This window comes from Anser brachyrhynchus, assembly GCF_964034855.1.
Source record: "Anser brachyrhynchus genome assembly, chromosome: 4".
Lineage (NCBI taxonomy): Eukaryota > Metazoa > Chordata > Aves > Anseriformes > Anatidae > Anser > Anser brachyrhynchus.
In genome coordinates, this window is record NC_137698.1 from 71,725,750 (window position 1) to 71,738,591 (window position 12,842).

General features: G+C 41.4%; 1 long non-coding RNA gene across 1 annotated transcript; it reads left to right on the forward strand.

The window, feature by feature from the left end:
- The first annotated feature begins 8,430 nt into the window (after positions 1-8,430).
- LOC308194845 lies at positions 8,431-11,486 on the forward strand. The gene is made up of 3 exons (XR_013950929.1): positions 8,431-9,058; positions 9,182-9,275; positions 10,240-11,486. It is a non-coding gene; the product is annotated as an uncharacterized lncRNA (long non-coding RNA).
- Positions 11,487-12,842: the final 1,356 nt, after the last annotated feature.

A 12,842-nucleotide genomic window follows, 5' to 3' on the forward strand; every position in this document is an offset into this window, starting at 1 on the left:
CAGTCCAGGAGAAACTTCTTACATCCATAGCCATGCAACACAGCACGTCCCTCAGGGAGGCTGAGGACCAGCTCCCCACAGCAGCCAAGCTCACCGCTGTTCATCTGGGGGCCTTCTCTCTCTCCAGGTAGAATCAATTTGTTCTCTGGCTTGGTACCAAGCTGTGATTTCTGGTGTGTTAGTTGTTAATCACCACTGAGTTTCTGGCTGAGGTTCATAACGTGCAGGTTTTTCCTCTGGGAAGCAAGGCTCTGCTTGGTGTCCTACAACCAACCAGCTTCTTGGAAGCAGAGTCACTTTAAAACATGAGTATTTCAGAGAAAAATGAAGGTTAAACACTGGAAATGATGTTACATTTGCTGTTTGATTACTTTTCCCCAGCTGTGGTAAACTTTACAGTACACCTGGTCTTTCTTTGTGTCATCTTGTCCACTCACACATTTTCCAATTGATGTTTCCTTTAGTCTCCACTTTGCCCACAAAAATTAATACACTAGGCTAGTGTGAAAGACTTGATTGAATAGGTTTCAGACCACAGGATGGCCAACACTACTACATGAGCTTCTCCACTGCCATCAAAACAGTCCAACCTGGCAAGTCCATGTACCCCATGTACCACCATCCTCTCACTTACCTATTCACCAAGACAAATTAAATGCAAACACCAGTATAAACTCATGTCCCCTGCTGACCTTTAGCCATTATTGCACACTTGCAGTGGCCTACACATGAAGTTCCAGATGAATATGAGAACACACTTCTTTACCGTGAAGGTGACAGCACACTGGAACAGGTTGCCCAGAGATGTTGTGGAGTCTCCTTCTCTGGAGACATCGCAAACCCACCTGGATGCTCTCCTATGCAACGTGCTCTAGGTGACCCTGCTTGGTGGGGTGGTTGGACCAGATGATCTCCAGAGGTCCCTTCCAACCTCGGCCATTTTGTGATTCTGTGATGTCCACACCTGGGGTTTTGCTGTCACCTATCAGTCACCCAGGATGTGTTCTGGGGCACAGAGAGGAGACTGACAGCGAGAGATGTTTCCTTGGGATGGGAGCCATCTCCAGACTGTAGCTGTCCCTGGACTGTGATCCCATTTTTGGTACAATATTTAAGGCATTCCAACGAGAAAAAAAAAAAAAAATCAGGGCAAAAACAAGAGCAGAGGGATGCTTCCCATCCTACTGATGGCATGAAAAATGGTATTAATGAACAGCAGTGTGATTGGGGCATTATAGCAAGGCATGATCCATACCTTGAAGATCTCAGGTAATACTTCCTGCAGGGGTGCACTATGCCAGGCAGCTAAGGAGCAGAGCTGCAGGGTTTCTGCCATGAAACCCTCTCCCTCTGAAGCTGCTGAGAGCAACAACCCGGTCCCCTCTAGGCTCTGCAAAAATTCTAAACATTTCTGTTTCCCCTTAGCTGCGTATTTCCCCAAGCTTACAATTGCACACAATAGAAAGGCAAACCAGGGAGTTCATAAGCTTAATAACCACTTGACTTTCACAAATATTTTCTGCTACAAGATGCTGAACAATTCAAAAATGTTCCAGTATTTATATTGCATCCCAGATTAAATAACTGTTGTCATTTTCTGCCTTCATTGTTTTAATAGTCAATTCAATTGAAAATAGGCCCATTAAAAGTATTCATTTGTAAAATATTGCACTATAGCTATTTTTTTTTTATTTAGCAGTTCTGAAAACACCTACCAAGTGATTGCCATTTAAAACCCACTTAAAGGCCAATTTACACAACATTTGTGCTTGTGTAAATAAGGTTTGCTGTTATGCTAATGTGCAGTTGCACCACTTGTGCTGTTTTGAAGGATAATTCACAATTTTAAATTGTGCTGTATGACAGAAGAATTCGAGGATGTTTTAATCACAGCTTTCGTTAGCATTAATCAGATGTAAAAGCACATACTGTTTTGTCTGCTGCTCAGAAGCAGGCAGTGCAGAGACAAATGACTGAAAGGAGATTTACAGTTTTTCTACCTCAGAAATCTGACTAAACCCTGGGTATTTAGTTAATACACTCAACTGGAAATCTCACGATAGAGCCAATATACAGGAAGATCCATAACACCCTTTAGAAAAACAACAACAACCAAACAAAACTAAAAAACTGCCTCCACAAATTTGCTAACAATAGTGATTTTATTTCAAATAATTGTAATTTTTCCTCTGGGCATTGCTGCAGATTATGCATTTTCCTTCATGATTTTTTAATGAAGGACTAATTTACCTATTGTCCAAGTGCATTAGAGGCTGTAAGTATGATTATTTAACTCAGCACAAAATCCACCATGTCAGGATTAATTCATATTTACTAAGTGTTTATAAATTAGGTTTCTAAATCTTCATGGATGAATGTCAACTTTTACTAAGACTTATTTCTTTTCTTCATCAATATTTCTGTAAGTGCTTATAGCCATACTGAAGAACTGTAAAGAACCAATAGGAACAATGTATTTGCAGATCATCCTCTGAAACCATATAAACTCTATAAAGCGGGGATGTTTTTTTATTACAGGTTTGCACAGTGGCTAGCAAAAGAGGATCCTAGTGCATGACAGCAGCAGCTACTGCAATACAAATAATAAATACCAATAATGTATATACATTTGGGTACAATCATACAAAAGTATAGTATTATATACTAAATACTAGTAAATATAGTAGTAATATTCCTCTGTTCCCACTCACTTGAGACCCAATTCTGCATACTGTTTCCTCTTCAGAAACCCTTTCACAATGTGTTTAACTCCACTTCTGGACTGGTCTCAGTTAAAAAATGTACTTTAAGGCTGGTCAACTGGTCTGATCAGATCCTATTCAAAGACTCCTCCAAGCTCAGAAAGCTTTTATTCCCATTTGTATTTCATTCCCTTACACAACACCCTAAAATCCATGTGTATTTAACCATTTAAATGTAATCCAGTTATAACGGACAAACACTCTAAAAACAGTTGTTGGGCTTTTTATTCTAGCAATCTCTCCTCCAAAAATCTTTAACTAATCCCTTGACTTTATTTTGTCGCTGCTGGTTTGCTTTTTGCTGATCTGATCCTGCCAGATCTCAGCTGAAATCATTCCCATTGCTCTGAACAGGCATCCCAGACATTGACATTCTCACCAGCCTTCAGGAGCATATCCCTCTCTGGGCTTGAAAGGTGCTGAATATGTGGCTTTAAGCACTCACTGCACCGTTTGTGCTGTGATCATTAAATCCCTCAGGAAAGTCTGCTATCAAATACCTATCTCCTTTCCAAGACCTGTTTCTACCCTTTACCCACCAGCAAGGTGCAGAAGCAGCATGTCCTGATACGACAGTATTTTTTTCCCATGTATACAACGCAGAGTCCTTACATACTGCACCAAGTGTTTTTGAAGTGCCATTTCATGAGTGGGGAACAGACTGGGAGCCACATAACTAAAACACCTAGAGTGTAGCACTATGATTTTCAGGAGCTGTGTTATCATGTCCCTCATGCATATAGTGCTACAACCCGTGCTAACATGGAGTTTAGGCAAGCTGACTTTTATTGCTGGTAAGCTGAGGCTCAAGAAGTGGTTGCAGTGCAAAGGATGGAGTGGAGATGACCATCTGCCAGTCAAGATCTCCGCTCAGACTTTATTAATATTCATGGTTGAGAATCATTGAATCACTGAACCACAGAATTATAGAACCACAGACTGGTTTGGGTTGGAAGGGACCTTAAAGACCACCTAGCTGTAACCCCCTGTCGTGGGCAGGGACACGTCCCACCAGCCCAGGCTGCCCAAAGCCCCATCCAGCCTGGCCTTGAACACCTCCAGGGATGGGGCATCCACAGCTTCTCTGGGCAGCCTGTGCCGCTGCCTCATTACTCTCATCATGAAGAATTTCTTCCCTATATCTAATCTAAGCCTACCCTCTTTTAGTTTAAAGCCATTACACCTTTTCCTAGAGGAAGGACAAGCCTAGAAGGCTTCCTTGGATATATGTGTTTCTTCAAAACATACATTACTACTCTGCTCAGTATTAATAGTGATTTTTAGCAGTGTGATTAAAAAATAAATTGCTACACAAGACTTCCTTGTGACAAGGTTCATGTTGCTTAACATGGTTCCTTGCCTATAATAAATTTAATCACCCACCTCCTATGGAAAACTGGGTATTTGTTGACCCCTTTCCAGTGCAAGAAGTTCCGTCAGGGCTGGAACAATGGAGTCCTCAGCCCATTCAGAGCTGCTGGGTGGCATTCCCAAATCCCAATCTTTGCTGTCCCTGAAAAAGGACTGGACCTCAGGAGGAGGATAAAGGGCTCAGACTGCCTTCTGAAGCCTCTCAGACCCTATAGGGTTGAAACACTTTAGAAAACACCCTTTATGTTATATTAAACTATTTCTGTCAATGTTTCTGCAGCGCATCTGATAGATACTAATGGCTTCAACCAACAGTCCTATTTAGCATGATTATTGTTTTCATTTTTTAAAATGCGCTCCATGCTCAGTTAGTGCCAGACACACCTTCATTACTCCTATCTGTTTGGAAAATCGCAGCCTCCAGACTGACATATGAGACATCTCAGGATGGCTGAAAAGCAGTTCATTATGTGAATACATCACACATCCTGGTAACATCAATTGCAGTAACAATTCTTAATGCAGCTAATAAGGTGTTAAAAGTCTCTACTGTTTTTTGGTTATCTGACTTGTTTAAGATACCAAGCTGGGTTTTCATCACTTCTCAATTGGAAGGTTTAGCAGATTTAGTCTTCATTAAAAATATATATATTCCTTAGGTATGCATTTTTTTTCCAGAGATTCTCCTACCCTTATAAAGCAAAGTGAAAAGTGCCGTGGAATTACTGAGTACAAAATGATCTGCCAGTTGTAGCGAATACAGATTGCAAGGCACTTTCTTGATCAGTGACAGCTGTGGGTGTTTATGTTGCAATCCCTACAAACAAAGAAAAATCTGGACTAGTTTCTTCTTGATGGCAAGATTGGTTTAAAGGACTAGTCATTTGTTACGTGAGGTGTAGGCAACAGAATAAATCTAGCATGAAAGTATAACCATTCTAACATCCTGAAGTACTCTTACCCAATAACAGCCTTTCTGGATGGCAAGACCCATGCCTTGCTGCTGTCTATCTATCATTTTCTATAGACCACAGTATATGGAAATTAGATCAGAGGTACTAAACCCATTCTATAGAGAGGAACCAATTCTAGTTTAAATGATATCAGGTATTAATAATCTATAATAACATCCCCCCACCCCATGATATCAGTGGGAGCTTTACACAGAGATTAAAGAAAAGGTTTTTTCACAACATAATTTAGTCAATAGGAGCCCAGTAACCTGCTGGGTCCTATTCTGGCACAGTCTGTGACTTTGTCTGCACAAATATGCCTTTGGGTGACTAAGCCCAGATCCTGGGATCGGGAACGAAGTTGTGTGTCCATGCATCATCTGACTTCTCTAACTCATGAAGCTCCATCCCAACGCATAGATCCAGTGCTAGCAACCTGCTTCCTTCCCTTCCCACCTCTTCATATGTTGCTCACAAATCCTTCTTGTGAGATGAGAAAAAATACAGGTAACTAAAGAAAACTAAAATACAGATAGCTAAAGGATTTTAAAACAATAGTAACTCCGCTCCTGTAAGAGTCAGAATGATGATGAACATCTGCCTGAGTGACTTCCATATTAATTTACCACAGCTGTGAAACATGCTAGCTTATGGACTGAGTCCATCTGCTTTTTGCACATGCAGTCTAAAGGGGGAGTTTGGTCTTTCTGCTCCTCAGCATTGGTCCCAAATCCCAGTGAGGACACAACTCACTTTTCAGGTGAGCTGGAGTCCTTTACTCATGAATGCAAGATGTGTTTGTACATTTTATGGAGATCCCAGGGCAGGATAAGTCACCCATGCTGACAAAGTTACTATATATTATTTACTCAATACCTTACTTAGTGTTGATTTTCCCTCTGGCTTTCTTCCCTGGCCAGGCTCTTCTCTCAGTGTTTCTCTTCTGCCTTTTTGAGTTTGTCAATATGAGGATGTTACAGGGTTCATTTAATTTGTTGAAATGAAGTTACCATACCTCCACACACTGTCTTTTCAGGGACAAAAAGGACAGATGGCATGTTAGGTTGCAGGACCTCCCTGGGCAAAGCAACTTATCTGCTCCTGAAGATCTGTGGGATGTGCTGCTTGCAGCCACATTTCTAGCTGTGGGCTTATTTGCTGCCTGGTTTCCCACAGCAGCTTGTCCAGGTACCTTCCTGCTTCCTCCTGGCTGGCGTCTGTCTGGACTCCATCATCTTCCTGAAAAAACACCAGGCTATGGGGGATTTATTACTTTTTCAGATATGGAGCTGGTTTCTCCTTCTGGCACTGTACCACATCAGATGAATCTCTATTGCAGGATACAACAGATCTGTATCTTTCTGTGTACAACCAACCTGGAAATGATACTTTTTGGAGATGTACCAGTAAGTGGGACAAACCACATATTTAAGCCTACATTTCTTTGAGTTGCAGCAGCTCAGCCTCACAAAAGAAGACTACACTTTTTCTCCATCCCATGAGCAAATGATGTATTCTTTTCTAAACTTGAGGTTTATGGTGTCATTCCACATCTTGTCAAAAATGGAGAAACCTAACACTGAAGCCTATGTGCAATAGCTTTCTAGTCTCAATTTGTTTTGTCCCTGCTTTGTTTTTCCCTGAAAGCAGTCACCAGGGAGGTACCACAATGACTAGGAAAGGCCTGAAGCATCAGATGTAGAAGGACCTGCTGCTGGCAGGTCTGAGGATGGCACTGGGCAAACTGGGGGCTGCTTTACTTCTATGCCTAAATGTATCTGTTCTGGCAGCAAACAAGAGACTTCCAGTTTCCAGACTGTCAGCATAGCACATTACACAAACATTAAATTCCCTTAAAAATAAAAATCTCAATGGCTGTGTTATAAACTCCTCAATGATAATCGTAATGGAAACATTTATATATCCCCACAGCTATAATGGGATTGCTGCAGTAATCCTACACTGTTTATGGGGCTGATATTTTAAATAATGCACTCTGTATCTTTCACTTTTTTCCTTTTTTCACAGTGCTGTACACACTTTGCATCCTTTCAATGACAAACACTGAGCAAAGTGCACCAATAAATTATTTCCTCTTTGAATCCTTTTACCAAAGAAAAAAATCTATGTGAACACACAGCAGCTAGAGACCAGCTAGTTAATCAGTTGCATTATTATTACCACCCACCTCATCCTGTTAAAAAGCCAGGTTTTTCTACCATTTGTGCTGCTTTTAATCCATAGGAAGTCAATTTTCCACTCATATATTAGTTAATTTTATATTTTCAAATTGATTCTACTATACATTGATTTCCTGTTGTGTGTATTGTATCCTGAGCTAGGATTATACGTTTAGTAGAAGTGGATATTCCTGCCACATAAAGGTTGCTTCAGCTCTATAGGGCCCTTATCTTGAAAAGGGAGAGTCCAATTTTATTGAAACTGCTAAAATCCCACTTAATTGAATTTTTTTTTCTAAGATGTACAAGCTTAGAGACTTTTGGTTTCCAATTCAACTTCAGCTTCGCGGTGTTTAAATTTCCAAACCCATAAAGACCTTTATGAAAAAGAACTTACAAATATTGTATTTCTGATATGGTGAATTACTGGAGAAGCTCAAGGTAAGAAGCAGTGAAATATCAATACTTTGTAGAACATCTTTTGATCATGCCGGCTTTTCATGGCCTGTTTAACACATTCCTATGGAAAAAGATCATGTTTGAACCTACATTTTACAATGTTAGAGCCCTGAAACACTGCAGAGTAGAATTAGGGCTGTGCAGCGGAACAGAAAGAAACACACTACCTGGCAGCACTCAATGCAAGAAGATGAGGCAACAAGAAATCCTAGTTTCAGGGTGACATTTTTGGCCCAACTTGCATCCATGGAGGTTTTATCCTCACCTTCCAGGAGCCAAGATTTCAGCTTTAAGTATAATACAAAATTTCTCTGAGTAGATTACTGCTTAGATTGCCTCCAGTGTTAATTTTCAGAAATTATATCCTTACCTTTCCTTAGTTCTTAAGTGAAAAAATAGACCTTGTAATGTTTTTTTTTATCTTGTTTCAAAGAAAAGCCAAAGTTGAAGCCATGAACTGAAGTCATGAAGCCATGAGGCCAACTGCTGTGTGACCAATCCCAGCCACGACTATGTTGTTCACCCATCTCAAAGGACATTTTGTGGCATGTGCTCTCACAAGCATGCAGGTCCAGCAGGGGCTGAGCACATTTGCACCATTCCCCAGATTTCAGGCAGGCTGTGCTGCCAGCCTGAGGTTCCCTGCTCAGGGTGTGAGAGTAAGCAGCAAGGCAAGCTGCTCACGCAGCAAAAGCCTTTAAGGAAGACCCTACAGTTTATATACTGAACAGTGGGACTGGCCGGAGGCAAGGGGAAGTATGCAGACACAGGCCTGAGTAACAAAAATCAATTTTTTTTTTCCAGATCCAGGGTTTGGGTTGAACTATTCACTATTTTCAGTGTATGTTTCTATGACAGCAGGGAATTAGACAACAATTAGGTCCATGAACCCCAGAGGGTTGGGTCCCAAAGGGACTGAAACTCCACTGAACCTCAGAGCCATTCCTGGTGAGCAGAACTTTCTAAAACCCTGCAAGGCAGGCACACAGCCCTACCATCCTGAATCTAGCAGCATTTGCAACCATCTCACACCATTTCATAATGCACGGCAACTTCAAAACAAACAAAAAAAAAAAAAAACACATGATCCAAGACACTTAAAGGAGGCAGGTGATGTGATGCCTTGCCTTCAGCTTCTAGGTATTTAAGAGACTGTTCTATGAAACCCAGCTGCTGGTAATTACATTTGAGAGGCCTGAACATGAGGCCCAGAGGATAAATCTCCAGAAAGGGAGCAGCTGCTCTTTCTTCCCAAAGGTGGTGTGTCTGGGTTCCTCTCAGGTGGGGAAATGCAGGCTATGGCAGAGGGCAAGGGGTCCCTTCTCCTTGACAAGTGGGCATAAGGGCAGTTCTGACTCAAAGGAGGAGAACTTGGTGAATGCTGCCAGGCCAGTAGGAGTGACCTGCGTTGAAGAGGAGAGGCTGGCTGGATTAATTACCCTCCCTTTGCCAGCAGCAGCAGCGAGGGAAGCCCTGCCATTTCTCCCTCAGGAAGAGCCATGTTTTTGCACCGAAGGAGCTGTGGCTCGTGAGGACTCCATGGGATCAAGGTACTTTTGACTGGGGGTGGCTGGAGATGCCTTGCTGAGGGAATGCAGCAGCAGGGTGTCAGAGGCAGGTCTGTGCTTCTTGCATGCTGTACATCCATGTCTGCGTTACTGCTACTGCCTCCTACACCCAGCATTCTCTATTCCAGCACCTACCACAGGCTTTTCATGCTTTCACCATGAAATAATTCAGAACTGGGCTCTTTGCACCTCATCCTCTGTGTGCAAAGACTCTTCTTCCCTGTCAACCCTTTTCAATTCCCTCCCTCCTCCCCCTCCCTCTTTTATTTTTTTCCTTATCAAAAGACTCAGATCATAAATATCAGAGACATATTGGGGAAGCCACATGGCTGTTCTGTCATAGCCTCCTGGCCTGTTGCCCCTTCCCCTCTCCCCAAGTCCCCTTGTGCCTTCTGGGTTTTGTTTCCTTGCAGAGACCTTCATTATTTAAATTGCAAGCCCTTTGGGAGCAAAGACTGCAATTTTGGGGTGTGTACTGATTGCCACCTTCACGTGCCACATCACATAACTAATTAACACCAAAAATACGAAGGCAACTAGTTTTGTTTTCTGTGTGCTTTGTAAGTGTAGAGGAGAGATCCTATTTCTCAGCACAAATTACTTCGTCTTTCCAGATGTATGTCTCTGCAGGGGCAGGTCTTTTTTTAAAGCCAGATTTGCACACCAAAATATATTCACAGCTTCCCCTCCACCATCCTCCTAAGTGCAGTGTAAATAAAATAGTAATAAAAAAAAAAGAAAACAACCCTAAATCAGCCCCAGTGTAGAATGTCTCTTTTAAAATGTCACCGTGTTCATTTTCAGAATCCTCTTCTGCATGGTTATCTCACTGCTCTTTACATTTGCTACCTTGTTAAGCCCCCACTGTGGTAAATAAAACATGAAGAGAAATAGAGAAAAATGTAAGGCTTTTATTTACTCTCATTTTTTGGATATATTTCTCTAGATGAATGCTTCTCCCTTTAATGAAACCCTTGACTGCTCCAGTGGTGAATGTGATTTAAGTACAGTGGAGACAGCTATGATTCACAAACCCTGTTCTACTCCAGCACTGACCGTTATCTGATGCCTCTTCATGCACAGTTGCCCAAATGACAGTTTAATGGCTCACTGTAAAGGCTAGTTATTTTGTATCTCTATCCAGTGAAAATGGCTAATGGTGATAAGGAAAGGAAAAAACAAAGCAATTGTTCAGATCTTCAGACTCAACCAAGCTACTTAGCACGTGCTGAAAGCCTTCAATTAATTATTTCTTCAGTCCAGTGAAGCACTCCAAGATGATTTTAAAACTCACCAGCTGCACTAAGAGTCTATGTTAACAGGGTGCAGGGAACTAGAATTGCACATGAGCAGAACTAACAGGTTTATTAGGGATAGGGATATGTTGATCTACACTCACAGGAAAAAAACAGCAAAAATACCCCAAGCTGATTTAAGGGAAAAACAAATGCAAAGCGAACAAAACCACACCAAAACAAAACCACCAGAACTGTTCCCTCCCCTTTGCAGGAAGGAGGGACAGAGAAAAGCACACTGAAGGAAAACACCAGAAAATTACTTAACATGTGTCCCAGGAGACAAAGAGATTACTGTCATTGTTACGCTGTTCACTGGTGACTCTGTGTGTACACACAAGCATGTGTATGCCTGTGTACATGTCTCTGCCTATTTAAAACAGACAAAAAGCAGCTAACAACAGAGAATGGAACAGAGTAAAGGGAAAATGAAAGAAAAATCCCTAGGGTCCCAATTCAAAACATTAATTAAACACTTCTAATTTTCAGTACTTGAATGTAGCCAGGTATGGCCTCTCCTTCATATGGGTGCTATCCATAGTGCAACAAGGATCCAAGCCCACAGCTTGGGAGCTTTCACTAAATAAATAATAATAAAATAATCACTGGCAGAACTGGCATAAGCCACACTCTGGAAGTTAAGATACTAAGTCAAATGTAAGAACAATTTGCTGACTTCACTTGTAGTAACGGCATACCAAAGTTATAGGTTCTGGGTAGCATTTGCAACAAGGGTGCAATTTAAGTGTCACGGAGGATAAAATAAGTAAGAGGGGCTGATGGAAAAACTGATTCATTGAATCATAAATTTGTGAAAGTTTACAGTGAATAAATTTCAAAGATAATTTTCTTTGGCTGGTCTAAACTGTACCACCTGTTAAGATTTAAAACACTGACTGTCTGCCCAGTGATGTTAGGTCTTGGGGTTTAAGCATAACAAGAATCTCTCTGAATAATCAGTTCAGGTCAATAATAAGACATCATTCACGGTGGCGTCATGGTGCAGCTTGAGGCCATGTTAAGCCTACCCTGCCTTGCCTGAAAGATCTATGCTTCTGAATAGCAAAACTGACAACTGTGTGATCATCCAAACTTCTGCAGTGCAGTTTTCAGTGCAGAATGACCGCTTCATGCTTTCAATGTTCTTTAACGTCATTTATTGTTTATTGTATATATATATTTTTTTGCATTGACTCCCTACTTAACAGAAACATTTGGGAAAAAATTGGAGCTGACACTTCTGGCTTTCAAAAGCAACAGCACTACAGCTGGCAGTAAGGATTTTCCCAAAACCAAACCATATCTACCGTCAATAACATAAGTGCTTGTGGCAATATCACAAACAGTTTATAACATGCAGCTTTGTAAACCTCTTGAGATGAACTAAAAATAGCATCCAGTTAGTATTATCACCAGTGCCTTCACGTGGAGTAAGCAAGAAAAGGGAGACTACGGGTTAGTCAGTCCCAGGACCACAATTAGTTGGTTCCAGGTCCCACTCACATCACACGAACTTGAATCTTCTCATGAAAACTTCCAGTCAATTTTAGTGCTGGGTGTTCTGTTTTTGCACATCCTGTGCTTTTAAAATGATCCCTCTTAAGAATTTTGCATTACCTTTTTTTTTTAAAAAAAAAAATGTACTAATTGTGTTTTATGCCTAATTTTACAAGTGGTGCACACAAACACTCCCTTTGCTCATGAACACTGAGAAGGCCTTTAGTTGTGCCCAAGGTCTAGCTTTCAGCAGTATCCAACAACTGAATAAGAGATGTGAAGAAGAGAATGATTGTTTTTTGGAAAATTAGCAGACCCCATATATCTTTATGTTTGAGCCCGGAGTCTAATCTTTACAGTTGGTTGCCCACAGCCATCTAAATCCATAGTCACCAAAATACCTATCTGGTGCAGTCGATTGCTAATTCAGTAACGAGACTGGTGTCAAGCTAACATTAATGTCTTAGCTGCACATTCAAATATCTCACTTTATGCACCCCTAGATCTGACAAATGAGTCCCAGAATGAGTTCAGCTTTCCAGTGGCCCATTTTAGAGAGGTCTAGGACACAGGTTAGCAGTTAGCAGGAAACAAACACTGCTCATCTGCCATTTCCAGCTCACACAACCCCCAGTGTCACCTGCACGCAGTCTCACTGAGGAAGATAAATTTTAGGATGATGTGAGCATTACAACTTTTCCTGGTCACCTGTGAAGCCGGTGGCTTATAACATCAGTAGCTGCCCATGGCCCTGTTA